This window comes from Peromyscus leucopus, chromosome 22 (assembly GCF_004664715.2).
Source record: "Peromyscus leucopus breed LL Stock chromosome 22, UCI_PerLeu_2.1, whole genome shotgun sequence".
Taxonomy (NCBI): Eukaryota; Metazoa; Chordata; class Mammalia; order Rodentia; family Cricetidae; genus Peromyscus; species Peromyscus leucopus.
The window spans coordinates 5,786,250-5,802,471 of NC_051081.1; the positions used below are offsets into that span (position 1 = coordinate 5,786,250).

General features: G+C 41.8%; 1 protein-coding gene across 1 annotated transcript in view; it reads right to left on the reverse strand.

Moving 5' to 3' along the window:
- Window positions 1–16,222, reverse strand: part of LOC114684907 (zinc finger protein 431-like) — a 75,670-nt gene that overhangs the window by 12,879 nt on the left and 46,569 nt on the right. The window lies entirely within an intron of this gene.

Below are 16,222 nucleotides of genomic sequence, written 5' to 3' on the forward strand. Positions count from 1 at the left end.
TATTCAATATCACAGTACATGGCCACAATACAGAAAAATAATACACCAAAATATTACACAGACAACCTGTCTTAGTGACTGTTTTATTGCTATGAAGAACCATTATGAGCAAGGCAACTTTTATAATGATAGGGTGCTAATTTGGGCCTTGATTCCAGTGACAGAGGCCACATAGTCAGACACCAAGTAAGAGTAAAAGTAAGATATACATAAGAAAAGGAAAAAGCCAAGAGGCAAAAGGTAGATGGGATAATTTAAAGTTAAGAAACGCTGGCAAGAAACATACCAAGCTAAGGTTGGACATTTATAATTAAGAATAAACCTCTGTGTATGATTTATTTGAGAGCTGGGTGTCAGGGCCTCCAAAGAACAAGGAGCCAAAAGAGTGAAAAACAGCCAACAACAGGTCTTAAATTCCAGCCAGTAGGGATAATCATAAACCTGTCTGTCCCAAGCCCAGACCGTATCTGCTGGGACAAAATGGGGGCAAGAAAGATCTTGTGCCAGGATACTGAGAAGGTAAAACATGTGGATGACAACAGTCAGCTTCCACAGTTACAATCTGTGTGGCAAGATATGGATGGAATCAATTGTCTCTGGTTGAAGGCATGGAATTCTTTCTGATGTGGATTGGTCCTCAAGACCCACATGGTAGAAGAGGGATGGGTCCCACGGGCTGCCATCTGACTTTTGAATTGTGCCATGTGTGTGCACACATAATGAGGAGAATGATAAATTAAATCTTAAGAGAAATATTAAGGGCTAAAGGGATGGCTCAACAGTCCAAGCACTGGCTATACTTGCAGAGGTCTCAGGTTTGTTTTCCACCACCCACATATGGTTTATGTCTGTAACTCCAAGTTCCAGGGAACACAATGTCTTCTTCTTGCCTCTGGATCAATACTTGAGTATGAGTTCTGTCTTTCTATCATTTTGGGTAAGAACTCTGGTCAATAGGATTGGCAGCAAGCCACTCTATCAACTTGTCCATCTCGTTGGTTCTAATTATACATTTTGAGAAATATGGGGGTGTATGTTCACAGGGTGTGTGACTGGTAAATCTGCCTATGTGTGACTTTTAGATTTACATGGGAGGAACACGTGCAATGTGTGCCTCTGCGTGTTTACCATCTTTGCATGTGGTTGTGTTTGTAGAATTCTGCATGGGTGTGTGGGGTTGTGGACTTTGGTGTGCTGTGTTGTGGATGCACCATGATGCCTGTGTGAAGCTATTGAATGCCAATGTCCCCCTGGCACTGATGGTGACTCTGTCCCATTTAACAAGTCCCACAACCTCTCTCAGTTCCACTCACTCCCTTCCTGGTCTTTCCCATTGCTTTCTCTGGGCAAGTCATACCTGCTTGCAGCTGGCTTTTTTTCTTTGCTGTGGCACTGCCCACACTTTCTCCCACCCTTTTGCCAGCACTGGCACCACCCACTGTGAAGATGGCCCTGCCCTAACCCTGTCCCTGACCTACCCTGGCTTTCCTCACACTTCTATCCCTACCCAAGTCTCAAACCCCACCACGCCTCTGTCTCCTCCTCTGCAGCAGCACACTAACATCCTGCGCCCTTCTCCTGTGGTCCTGCCCCTGGACCTTGCCCACCATCAGGAGGCTTATAGTTGCATACATTGCAACAGACAGCATTGTAGCAGGCATAGCAACCATAAACATCTGGGCAATATCTTCATGTAACTTGGTTGTACCTTCAGGACTTGGTCCTGGCATGATGCTTTATTTGATAATAGATGTGTTAATAGCTGCAGTCTCATGATGGGCAGCTCAGCTTGCATGGTAATGACCAGGCCCATTTTCAAAGGTTCAGTTTCTACTAAAGCACAAGAGCAGGCTAAAAACTGACTCTCAAATGGAGAATAGTTATCTGCAGATAATGGTAGAGTCTTGCTCCAAAACCCAAAAGTCTCTTCTGTGATTCAACTATAGGGGGCAACCACGGGCTTCAAACAGCATTCCAATCTGCTACTGATACCTCAAGTGCCATCGGGTCTTCTGGATTATATGGTTCAAGTGCTACAGCAGCTTGGACCTGGTGAAGACCTATTTCCTGTTCTAGGCCACACACAATTCCATGTCACTTGGTATATGGACCAGGGTAACAAACCCAAGTGAGGAATGTGCTATCTCAAGAATCCAAAAAGACCCACTAAACACTTGCTCGGGGGAGCTGAAGATGCAATAACTTATCCTTCACCTTAGAAGGAATGTTTCTGCATACCACTGGACACCTATGAATTTCAGTGATGTAGAAGGCCCTTGAATTTTTGTTGAATTTATATCCCATCCTCTAATGGGCATATTTGTTACCAATGAGTTCAATGTGGTGGCTACCTCCTTCTAATTTTGTCCATTTAATATAATGTCATCCATATAGTGCAACAATGTGATATTTGTGGAAGAGACACACGATCAAAATCCATTCAAACTAAGTTATGACGCAGGGCTGGAGAGACAACATATAGTTGAAATAAACTTTAGAGCTATCCTGCTGGCCTTGCCAACTGAAAGCAAATTGCTTCTGGTGGTACTTTTGGACAGATACTGAGAAAAAGCATTTGTTAGATCAACAGCTGTATACTATGTGCCAGGAGATGTGTTCATGTGATCAAGTAAGGACATCACATCTGATACAGCAGCTGCATTTGGAGTCACTACCTAATTGAGTTTTAACAGTCATCTATCATTCTTCATGATACATTGGTTTTCTGGGCTGGATAGGAGAGTTAAAGGGAGATGTGGTGGGAATCACCATCCTGCATCTTTCAAGTCCTTCATGGTGGCAATTATTTCTGCAATTCCTCTTTGGATGCAATACTAATTTTGATTTACTATTTTCCTTGTCAGAGGCAACTCTTAAGGCTTCCATTTAGCCTTCTCAACCATAATAGCCCTCACTCTACAGGTCAGGGAACCAATGTGAGAATGAATTCTGCCAACTTCTAAGTGTATCTATCTCAATTATACATTCTGGGACTGGGAAAATAATCACAGGATGAATTCAGGGACCCACTAGACCTACTGTAAGTTGGACTTCAGCCAAAACTCCATTAATTACCTTTGCTAAGCCCCTACTTTAACAGGAGGCCCATAACGTTTCTTGAAATCTTTCAATATCAGTGTCCAATAGACTGCAAGAAGTTTGATTGTTTCCTTTCCCACAGTGTAGAATTATCCTGTAAAAGGCCATAGGTTCCTCCAGAAGTCTGGAGGAAGGCTAAGAGTAAAACTTTCAGATATTTTATCAAGGTTCTTCCTGAGGGGAACTTTACCATCCCTTCATTCAAGGGGTATTGGATCTTAAGTCTGTCTTAAGTCTGAAACAGTTTCCCAGGCTGAGATTCACATTTGCATGATCCAATACAGCTTTTCTTTCATTAGTTTGAGAATTTTTCTGCTTATTCAAATAAAACAAATTCAGTCAGTTTCTTACACATTTCATACCTGGGAATACTATGATTTATTATCCAGTAACAAAAGGTCAATATGAGTCATGTCACCCTAAAATTTTGCCTTGCTGACCATTATGATAACTACAATCACCTTGTCTTTGGCGATTCAGCACTGCTACCTGGCCATGATACCTCAGGACCCAATTACACCCATTGCATTTAATTCATCCAATTGATCAGCAGTGTCTCCAACCCTAAGGTCTGGAACAGGGAAGGGGGCAAATGAAGCTCTTCAAATGTTCTGATGTCCCTCTCACCATTTTTGCATCATATAGGATTAGTGAAGGGGATGTCCACTGGGGCTTCCCCTTGTGGAGGATTAGGTTTACCCACTCTAGCACTGCAGTTTCCCTGAGTCTTAAAATCCATTCACCAACACTAAGCCAACCATATAAAGCATCTCCAACTCCATTTGAGTACACCATCTTCTGACAAATGCTTCAACCAATCATTCAAACAAACTTTTGAAACCTGTTTTTAACTGTACGGGAGTTTCCATACTAAACCTAGACTCCCCACTCAGAGGTCCCATATCAATAAACTCAGCCTGATCTAGTTTTAGACTCCTTCAACCATTGTCCCACATGCTTAAAATCCATTACCACACATATTTTCCAGACATCTGCCAACTTATTGAGCTCTTTCGTGGTGTAGTGCCCCTCCTTGTGGACTACAATTTGGCTACTTTTCTAGGAGCCTGGTTCCCTTATGTCCTTTTATAGGTGTAGAGGCAACTATTGTTGGACCCACAGGAGCATCAGTATTGTATTGCCTGGTAAATCCTTCAGAGAAAGTCACTAATATTTTAGCCAACAATGAAAGATTAATCTCCTCAGTCAAAAATGAAACAGGCAGTATTTCAAGGGGCAGGGTCACTTGGTCATTAACTTGGACTGCTATCAAAATGATTAAGGAAGATGAGGACATTAATCATGAAGGATTGATAGCGAATTTCCTGAATGAATATAAACCTTATGATCAAACCTTAGAAGTGGTAAAAGAAGCAACAAAACTGATTTTCCTTGCTCAGGGAAAATCAAAAGTAAAAATAGCATCACTAAAATTTATGCAAGTGACAGTTTCCTCAGCTCCCTTACTGGAGCCACCTTTAGAGACATGTCATTCATTTTCTTAAAATGATCCTGAAGCATGGGGTGAGTAATTTACTCATCAACCTAATCTTGAATTCTCCATTTTGATGAGGACTTAGGATACTCTGTCAGAAAGCTAACTTCATTTATCAATTCCTTTCTGGTCTTATGAGCTGTGGTTGGTATATCCATTGCAACTTCAGAAAAATCCAAATGTTTAACACCTAATTATGCATTCACCAGTATATTTAAAATTCTAGAAGGAGAGATGACATTGGAGAGTCCTTGAATATTATCTTGAATACCAGAAAAGAACTATAGTCATTGAATCTAGACCAAAGAGGCATTTGCATATTATATGGATCCTTTGTTACTGTTAAACATATTCATTTTTCTCATTAAATTGTTTCCTGCAGTTATTATGGCATAAGATGATAAACCTTTGAAATGTATTGATTGATACCATAAGGCCAGAAAATACTAACTGGCCAATGGGAGGTTTATAACCATGTTTACTCATGCTCACAGATATTCCTAAATAATGGCCTTCAATAGTTTTAGATTTAAAAGATTGCTTTTATCCTATGTATATATTCATCCTGGTGATAAGGTATATTTCACCTTTTCTGTTCCATAACTTATTCATAAAGAACACCTGCTCCAATTTCAATGGATTACCTCAAGGCATGAATCAATACTACTTGGGAAAGGTTGTAGAGCCTGTGAGGAAGGCCTTTCTTCAGGCTTATATTATCCTCATATACTTGATATCCTGTTAGCCACCTCCAATGAGGCAGAGCTACAATTCATATATGACATGACTTAGAACATGCTTTAAAATGTAGGTAGGTTATTACTATACTGAAATGGTACAAAGATCAGACACTGTACAACGTTTGGGACAACTAGTTATTAGAAAAACTATTAAATCACAGAGAGGTCAATCAGACAAGACAATTTAAAAACATTTAATGATGCTCAGAAACTATTACAGTATATTATTTGGCTGTGTCATCCTTTAGAAATATCTAATTGCCAGTGGTCATGTCAGAGGAGCAGCTGGTGGCAATGGACTTCAGAGGATTGTCCCACCAGGAAGCAAAGCTCTGATGGATGAATCTTGGATAAATAAGGCACCAAGAGCCTCATCCCCAGAATGTCTCTTGCGACTGTTGTGTCTTTACATGTTTGCTACAGCCATTGTTCTCTGGTATCTGGCATGGTGTGAATGGGTGTGGGAGGATCCTTACTGCCTTTAATGTAGTATGATTATCTCATGGAAATATCTCATTCTGGGCATTTTTATGAAGATGATTTCCTCCTAAGCTGTAATGTTTAATTGAAAAAATATATAATTGATTTTATACAATATAATTTTACTCTAAATAGAGTCTTTTTTTAAAGTGGGAAATTATCAAGTGTTTATTTAAATTTATATTGTTGTTCCTGTGATCCTGACATTATACACCAGTGAGTTTTGAGAAACTACAAGAGAAAACATTGTGTAACTATTAACTCCAAATTAAAATATTCCCTCCTCGGGCTGGAGAGATGGCTCAGAGGTTAAGAGCACTGACTGCTCCTCCAGAGGTCCTGAGTTCAATTCCCAGCAACCACATGGTGGCTCACAACCATCTGTAATGAGATCTGGTGCCCTCTTCTGGCCTGCAGTCATACATGCTGTATACATAATAAATAAATAAATCTTTTAAAAAAATAATAAAATAAAATAAAATAAAATATTCCTTCCTCAGCCTGGTCTACAGAGCAAGATCTAGGACAGGCACCAAAACTATACAGAGAAACCCTTTCTCAAAATAAAATAAAACAAAATATTCCCTCCTAGAAAGACGATAATTGGACTCAGGAAATACTCAAAAGTCTGGAGTTAAGAATCTCCAGAATTCTACAAAATTCTAAACTGATTTGATAAATGTAACTTGGGAACATGTTTAAGAATCTGGGGAGCTGAAAGTAACATCATTCCTTTCCTCTGTGCTTAGCCATTTTCTATTTTCTCCCCATATAGATGGATCTCAAAATCATCTCATAAAGATAAAATTAGATACAGGCACTTCTTTTTGTTCTTCTATGATATGGTATAACTACATTTCTGATTTTTTTTTGCTTATGAATAAAATAACCTTTTGTTTGGCAAAAAATAAAGACTCTCCAGAAGTTTAAAAAGATTCACAAGGTGCCTATCCAAGGTTACATAAGGGGTAACAATTTCTAGGGATGGGAAACTCCACAGACAGCAGAGTTACATGTAAATTGTATGACAAGTTCGAGAGATACAGCTGTCAGAGTCATCATTATTCATGTTGAAGCAGGATTTCCAGTGATTAGTTGCCTTTGTGTTAATCCTATTTCTATAAGTATATCCCCACCAAAACTGCTGTAAGAAATTCCCATAACCTCACTGGCTCTCTAGATTGGACATGGGTTAAATATTTCTCTTTCATTGTTGTGGTACCTTCTTTGGGGTGCATAGATGTTTGTTCATGTATCTCAATATTGTCCAACTGATATGGGCATAATGAAACTCTACAACTTCAACTCTCAACAGATATTGAATTGCTGTAAAATCTTTGCTCTAGCTTTCAGGAAACCTTTCATCGAATTAATTGCCAGAGCTGCTGCACATTATTGTGTTCTTTATTAGGCATTCTTCTCCCTAAAGATTAATTCAGGGCTTTATGAAGCTGTATGTTACAGAGTAATAGATGATTGCAAGTAAGTTAAGAGGTGCTACACTCACATCACTATAGACACACAGAATCATGGTCAACTCTCTGGTGACATTCTTGACATAGTCCACTGGCTTTACTTTACCATGACAACTCTGTCTTTGTGACATTAAATAGAGTCTTGATGATTGAAAATAAGAACAAGGAAGTGTCATACAGTTAGAGTCTATGAGTTTCACTTAAGGAGCTGAATAGACTGTGGTTTAGGTTAATGATTAAGAAAAAATAATTGAGTCCCAAAAGCCAGGCTGGCTCAAGATCTTTTGTTGAGAGATATTTTGGTGTGCACAGCTGAAACAAAGCTTTAAAAATGACTTCAGGTTATGTTAAGATGTTTTTGTTAATAGCTTTGAGATGACTGAGGGGCAGGTCTGCTTGCCACCTGGTACAATAATGATGATGTCCAGGCTGGGCTGCTGCTAAGGGCCATATCAGGGACCCTGGTTCTAGAGTAACCAGGGTCTATTAATGTCCATGACTTCTGTTGCCATTGAATGTTATGCTGATTTCAGTGGCGTGGGTCACCTCCTGGGTCCATGTCTGGGTCCACAATCCATGCTGCTACTGGGACCATATCAATCAGTGTGAACTTTGCTGCCACCTGGGACCATGGTGACAACCAGGCCTAGGCTGCTGCCGAGGACCATGTCTGAGTCTGTGGTTCTACCACAGCTGAGGACTATGTTGATGCCTATGTCCCATGGTGCTACCAAAGGCCACGTGAATCCTGGGATCTGGGCTATAGCCTGTGGCCTTTTTGGTGTCCAGGGGCCATACTGCTACCAGAGCCATCCTGATCCACTTGGAAGTAGGACATCAACCAGGCAGAGCTGCTGCCTGAGGCCATGTCTTAGTGTGTGGCTCAGCTACAGCTAGGGTCTGTGTTGAAGTCTGTGGCCCAGGCTGACCCTAGGGACAATACAGAGGCCAGGGCTGAGCTGGATGCTCTGACTTGGTTGGAGTCTGAGGGCCACAACTCAGCAAAGCCATACAGATATGGGTGGACTGTGCTGCCACCCAGTGCCATGATGTCATCTGGGCCCAGGCTGCTACCAAGGGCATGCCTGGGTCTGTGGCCCTATAACGCCCAGGGTCTAGATTGATGCATGTAGCTCCTGTTGCCACCAAGTACCATGAGGATGCCTAGGGTCAGATCAGCCACCTGAGCCCAGTTTGATGTCTGAGGGCCAGGGTGTATCCAGATCTGAATGGCCTGCACTGCTACTCAATGTCATAGTGATGTCCTGACAGAGGTACAGCCATGTCAGAATCCATGGCCCTACTTTAGCCAGGGTGTATGCTGATGTCTGATGCACCTGTTACCATCAAAGGATGTGCAGACACCTGAGATTGAGGGCCATGTTGGTGTCTCAGGGCCATACTGCCACTGGGGCAGTGCTGACATCCAGACCCAACCACTATTGAAGACCATGTTCGGGTCCATGATTCGACTGTGGCTGGGGTCTGTGCAGAAGTCAAGGTTCTGCAGTGCCACCAAAGGTCACATAGATGTCCAAGGTTAGGGCTACAACCATTCTCACCTGAGTGGCCAGGCCCTCTACCCAGAACCAGGATGTTAACCGGCCCCAAGCTGCTGCTGAGGGCCATGTCTGGGTCCATGGTCCAGCCACAGCTGGGGTCTGTGTGGATGTCTGTTACCTGTGTCACCTTAGGAGGATTTAGGACCATGTGAGATGAAATCAGAGGGCAATACTGAGCTGCCTGCACTCTTCACTGGCCCTGGGAAAGCTGGCCTTTCCTCTTGCTGGACACTACAGCAAGAGATCTGGCCCCTGCTCACTGGAGAGATGGCACCCATCCCCTACCATAGGCCAAGGTGAACCAACCCTGAAGACATACATGTAGGGGAGCTGCCTCCACCCCCTCACCTGAACTCATGAGAACTTGACTCATGTGACCTTTCTTAATCCTCAGATTAAATTGTCTGGGGCTACGAATAAAGTTGGCTATTGAGTGAGACATTAGTCTACTTCATTCACCTGCTCCTTGCCCCCCTCATTCCATTGCCCCTAGTGGGGTCACAGGACTGTGCCAACACAACCTCCAGACTTGTTTTTAAAGATAGGGTCTCACATAATCTAGTGCTTTTGAACAGTGGTGGTGGCTATATAAAGTAGTGGCACTGGTGAACAAAACAGTTTAAAATGGGGACTTTCACTTGTGTGAATTATATTTCAATAAGGTAAAAATTGATGAATCTCTGGCTTTACTATTTTTTCACAGAAATTCATTGCTCATGAATAACAAGAAAAGAAGAAATTTTGAGTCTTAACATTTGTGCCAGTAAGGTTGCTTAAAGGCACTTGAAGCCAAGCCTAATGACCTGAATTCATCTCTTAGAATCTATATGGTACCAACTTATGCACACTTTCCTCTGAATTCCACATGTGCACTGTGGTATACAGAGCCATTTCTAACCTGCTGCATGTGTGCATATATGTGCCCACCCAGAATAAAAACACATATACATACATGAATGTCAAACTGTCAAGTTCCTAGCCCTTGCGTGTTCAGTCATGACAATGCTCTTATTCCAGTTATTACCAATAGTCTTGACACACCTACCCCAACGCACCAGAATGATACAAATTCTGAACTCATCATTCAGAAAGGCTGGACTCTACATTTTATCTACTTGTTCATTTGTTTGTACACAGGTTATCACACTTTAGTTAAAAAAAAAAAATGGCCTGAATTTGCAATGTACTACTGACTCAGCTATACTTCATGGAATGATCTTGCCTCTGTGTTCTACATGGTGAGATTACAGACAGGAGTCATGATTCCAAGTTTCAATATCCTGGAAAATAATGGACTAATAGCCTGAGGTAGGACTACTTGTAGATATTTTCAAATATGTATTTCCTAAAAAGAACTCAGGGTGTCAATGACAATTTTTCATAAACCACTTATTGGCCAAGTGTGGTACACTAACACTGTGTGAATAACAGAAGGATATGCAGAGAGAGGCATCAAGATTAACATATGAAAGAATCTAGGGCCTGGGGCTGAGCTCAGTTGGTAGACTGCTTGGCTAGGATGTGCAAAGCCATGGGTTCCATTCTCAGTATGGCATAAACCAGTATGATGGCTGAAGCCTTTCATCCCAGCACTCAGAAGGCAGCAGTGGGAGACTGTGGAATTTGGAGTCATTCTCAGCTGCAGAGAAGAGTTGAATACAGTTACATCAGAACCCATCCATCTTAGAAGAAAAACAAAACAAATACAAATACAAAAACAACAACAACAAAAAAAAAACAAAACAAGAAATGCTAGTTGGCAGAGAATGACTGGAGGAAGACCTTTTCTACCTGGACACCATGTAACAAATGATATGTATAAGAAAAGCCCAGGAGAAAACAGAAATGGTAGGTATTATGTAAATAAGCTGTAAAAGATTAGGAGCTTGGAGATGGCTCACAAGAATAAGCATCTTCAAAGCAGGAAGCCAAGTTCAACATTGTATCCACTGAGTGAATCCTGGCCCAGTTTCTGTCTTACTTTCCTGTGGGGGCTATTATTGTTTGTCCACTTCAATACATTTAGAAAAAACTAAATACAAAAATGAGGGGCACACCTGTGAGGGTTTTTTGCTTGATTTGAAGTATGTAAATCCACTCCTAATCTGAATTTTTGAGGTAGGAAAACACAAGCTATAATCTGCCTCCTGAACTCAGAAGACACGCCTTATTATGGGCCACACCTTCTGTGGGAAGCCTATATAAGGACAAGGAGGAAGGAAGCTTTCGCTCTTCACCTGCTTTCCCTCACCTTGGTAGCAATTCAATTCCTTCACTGGCATGTATACTTGTATACTGACATTAGAGTACTTCTTCCAGATTGAAGAGTTTACTGAAGACCATAAGAGACATAGACAATCATGGACTGAGCAACTTCTGGGTTCTTCTACCCACCTCTTGTTGTACAGCTCAACTGTCTGAACTTGCTGTAATCAAGCAGCTTTTATTAGATATCCCCCAAACATTGAATATTTTAATGGACTCTGCATATTGCACTTAATCAGTTCCTCTACTAGAACTTGCAAGATGTAAATCTACCACACTACTAGTGTGACTTCACAATTATTTGTCCCTTTCAATATCTATATGAAAATGAACTCATCATTTTTGCATAACTCATATTCATGCTGATTCTAATTTGCCAGGTCTATTAACATCCACCAATGCTCAAGCCAATGGACTGCCCTTTTCATAGACCCTAGCTTTTTCTTTCAAGGCCACTCAAGAATCTAATGAACTTCCTCATTAAAATGCAAAACTTTTACATGTACAATTCTCCTTGGCTTGTAAGCAAGCTCAGCAAATTATCATGCCCCATCCTTCTTGTTCTTTTACTCTGCTGTCATCTGCTGGGAGAATTAATCCTCAGGGGTGAAAAACCAACACCATTTGGCAAACAGATATTACCCATATCTTAGAATTTGTTGTTTATGTTCACATAACAATCAATACCTTTTCAAATATGATCATCACTTCTGCTCACAGAGTGGAAATGACCTAATATGCCATTAGTCATTTATTATACACTTTCCCCTTTTTAGGACTACCACAACAAATAAAAACATACAACAGCTTTACTTACAGTAGCAAATGCTTTAGAGAATTTTGCAGCTTATAAAATATTAATCATGTTACTGAAATCACTTACAATTCAGAAAATCAAACTATTGAGGAACTATACCATCAAATACTTAAATGATAAAAACTTAAAATGATGAGAGATGTCAGATTAAAGCACCACTACTCTCCAGAGTCTGATTCAATTCCAGCATCCACATGTACTCAAACATCTTAATGAATCTGCACCCTTTCTGTACATAATAAATAAATAAAAAGAAGAAGAAAATACATGTTGTTTTAAAAAAAATTAAAATGAAAAGAGTGTGTATACACTCATCAAAATACCCCACACTGTGCTGCATCTAGCTATCTAAAGTTTAATTTTTTCATTTTAAAGGATAATGCTTCTGCTGTTGCCCAAAAGCATTTTGCCCTAAAGGAGACAGAGTCTAAAGAATATGTTAGATAGAAAGACCTAGAGAAAAACAAAGAATTAACATCAGAGCAAGTAATGTTGTGTTTCCAGAATGACAAGTCAATGCTCCATAGATGCACCTGCACAAATAACAGAGAAATTATTCATAAGATCACCCATAAGTACTGTCAAAATAAAGGGCTTATACAATCTCCCATTAATATGTTTTCGCTGGCGTTGCCGCACGCTTTAATCCAGCACTTGGAGCAGAGCAGCGAATCTCTGTGATTCGAGCCAGCCTGGCTACCAAGTGAGTCCAGGAAAGCGCAAAGCTACACAGAGAAACCCTGTCTCGAAAAACCAAAAAAAAAAAAAAAAAAAAAAAAAAAAAAAAATAGTGTTTTTCTATCACATTGCTATCTACGAATGCAAATATATCTTTCCTTATTGCAATTCCACTACTGTTTACAACCTTCTCTATGGTAAACAACAGATTTTAAATCAACCTTTTTTTTGGGGGGGGGGCACTACTTATACTTCCCTTCCTGTGGGAATAATTCCCTTATGTACAATAAGTCATATTATACTCATTTTTTAAGGCAAATCTCTTCCCCTATTATGGCCACTATTTTTTCTCTAAATGGGGAGATGTAGAGTTCACTTGGTGAAAGGATGATAATCGGCACTGGTGGCGCCACTGGTTGTGGCATGCAGAAGGTCACGCTCACAACAGAACTCACTTAAGTTTTCAGAGCTTTATTAGGAAGGAAAAGTGGGGAAGGGGACCAGGCCTGATGAGAGAAAGATGGAGGAAGAGGGAGCAGAACAGGGCAGAGAGAGAGGGTGGGGTCTGCATCGAGCTTTTAAGGCACAGATTGTGTGACCATGCTGCACGCACATAGTCACCAGTGCCCCCGATGATGTAAGAGACAAGACCCCAAGCAGCCAATGTGCAAGAGTCAGGGCAGGATCCTAACATTCCGGACTTTCTGCTTATTATAAAAAAGTGAGTGAATAGGAATAGGGCTGTCGTTTCTCCTAGAAAAACTGCTTCCAGCTAACTTGGTGGGCTTCGGTTGGCTCTTGGGGGCAGGGATAGGGAAGGATGCGTTCCAAGGTAGACAAGCATCCTAGGATAGTGAGCTGTCTTGCTGCCTTGGAGCTATCCATTGCTCTTGGCTTGACACTCTGGCCGCTTTTGTGTCTGACAGGATGCTGGTGAGACCAGAAAAAGCCTGAAGTATATCCGACTTGTCCAGATGGATTTAAGCTGGTTTCTGGAGCTTGAGAAAAATTTTGAACATGTTAAGAAGCAGCCATGAGAAAATTAGTGACCATTGTAGTGTTTAGTACTCTGCTTATATTGGTTAGTGTTAATGAGAAAGAGAGATTGGAACTTGTTTTTAAGCTTTATCAGAGACAGATTATTTTTTTTTAAGATTTATTTATTTATTTATTATGTATACAGTGTTCTGTTAGCATGTATCCCTGCAGGCCAGAAGAGGGCGCCAGATCTCATCACAGACAGTTGTGAGCCACCATATGGGGCTGGGAATTGAACTCAGGACCTCTGGAAGAACAGCCAGTGTTTTTAACCTCTGAGCCATCTCTCCAGCCCCCAGAGACAGATTATTTTAAGGCACCTGTTTCCTTTACTAGTTTAGCATCCAGGAGACAGGTGATCAATTGTTGAGAGCATTTAACAGTAATAGATGGTTATATTAAAGTCTGTTTTTGTAGAACCCAGACACTTTTGGGTCTGGAAGTGCAATACCTTCTAGCTGTTACAGTTTCTTACTTCATGATCCCTGGACTCCAGTTCTGTGGTGGACCAAAGCAGCCACTAACTGAGCAGTTAATTAGAAGAGGGAACTGGGAAGAGAAAAGCTTGTGGTGCGTGAGAACTTATTTCTTTGGAATTAGGGACAAGGCAGAGATCAGGGCTCTGTCTGTGTGCATGAAGAGGAGAAGCACTTCTGACAGGTCTGGAGTGAGGCACATGGAGGAACAATGAAATGAAATCTCCTGTTTTAGCTGGGAAATCTTTTCCCATTAAGTAACCCTGAAAGTGCAATTAAGTCTAGGGAGGGGGTAAGTCTGTCCTTCCTACCCTAACAATAGGGAAATGAGGAGAGGTGAGACCCCAAAACTCCCAGGACTGGGTTAGTGGCTCTGGTGTCCAGAAGGAAAGAAATGGACCACTTCCATGCTGCCTTCTGGGTTCCCTGTGAGCCTGTGGCCAAGCCTAGGTCTGCTGGAGGTTTTCGCTTGATGTTCCCTTGCCCCTTGGTGCCTGGGTGCAGTCAGCTGACCAGTTGTCTTTCTAAGCAGCACTTGGAACAGGGCTCAGTTGATGAGCTGGCAGGGCACTCATTAGCCTACGTGGCCTTTTTTCCCCCTCACACTTAAAACTGGGACCCAATGGCTTTTGGGAGCCAGCATGTGTCAGCACTTGGCAATTCTGTTCTTGGGCTTTTTTCATTTCTCCCCTGGTACACCTTAAATGCCACGGCTGAAACTTCTGCCTGTGGGGTCAGGAGCCTTGCTCTCCAGATGCTTAAGTTTTAGCCCTATGTGGGGGAGGTCTGAGGAACAAGAGACAGATTTTACTCTGTGTCTTAATTTTTTTTCTTTCCTTGAGGATAGCTTTAGGAAGACCTGCCAGGAGGCAGGATGTGAACTGATCTCTGGCTAAAGAGCCATCCTGACTACTGTGATCCCCATGTGGGTCCTGATCGTAAACTTATTTTGCATGTATCCTAGCCTTCTTTCAGACCCATTTGTGTCTCTCAGGGCAGCTTGAGAATGAGTGGGAGGAGTTAAGGTGAGTTAAAGCCTACCCAGTACTGGAGAGTGGAGAGCAGAAGTCAGATAGACAGAAGTGTTTGCACACGGCAGAGAAAGAAATGGAGAAGGAGAAGGGTTCAGAGCTTCGGTAGAAAGCTTAGGGATAAGGTAACACTTTTCATTTGCTTGTTCACTGGCAGAAGTTAGATAATTCCCATGAAATATCAGGGTTGAAACAGCCAAATTTACTGGTATCCACCCCTATGTCCTATGGCTGCAGCGCCAAGAGAGAAAAATAAAAAATTGAAATAATGAAATGGGATCAGACTCCAGTCCCAGGCATCCCTGAGGTAGGAGAAGGAGCAGCACAAGTTACTCCTCCCCTGCTTCATTAAGAGAGGAGTAAGGGCTGGGAGTGTACTCAGCTGGAGACCCCCCTAGGGGTCCAACAGCATTGACCCCTTCATCAAGAGAATGAGTGGGTCCCAGCACAGCCCAAGGACATCCGGGATCTGGCACGAGGAATATAGCTCAGGCTGAGGTTGCAGGAAATGGTGGGGAAACTCACCAATCTTGGCAGTACATGTGATGGGGAAGATGTGGCGGCGGTTGCAGCAGCATGAACACAGTCCCAATGCGGTACCGTGGTGGCGGCAGCAGTGGTGGCTGGGCAAGTGAATGAAAAAAGCATAGGGAGCAGTTGCAGGTCCTTGGTATAGGTTTCCGACAATGCTCAGCCCTGGATTCCAATATCCAAGTTCATGGCACCAATGAAAGGATGATAACCAGCACTGGTGGCGGTGCTGGTTGCCATACTTCATTAGTACTTTTACCTCTCGGATTAAGTCCAGCTATATGACTATGACAGTGTCAGGGAGCACAAATAGGACATTCCTGCACTATTTGTCTCACTTCTCTGAATGGGATGTAGCACCATACATCAAGTCTATTAGCATTATGATGTAGGTGTTGATGTTCCTGTTCTGGAGAAGTAAAAATAGGGCAGGTTAATACATCACCTTGCTTGTTTCTTTCTTCAATGAAATCAGGGAGGTTAGAGTGTGCATGAGAATGTGTAATGAACAAAGGATGCATTCAGGCTTTAACCA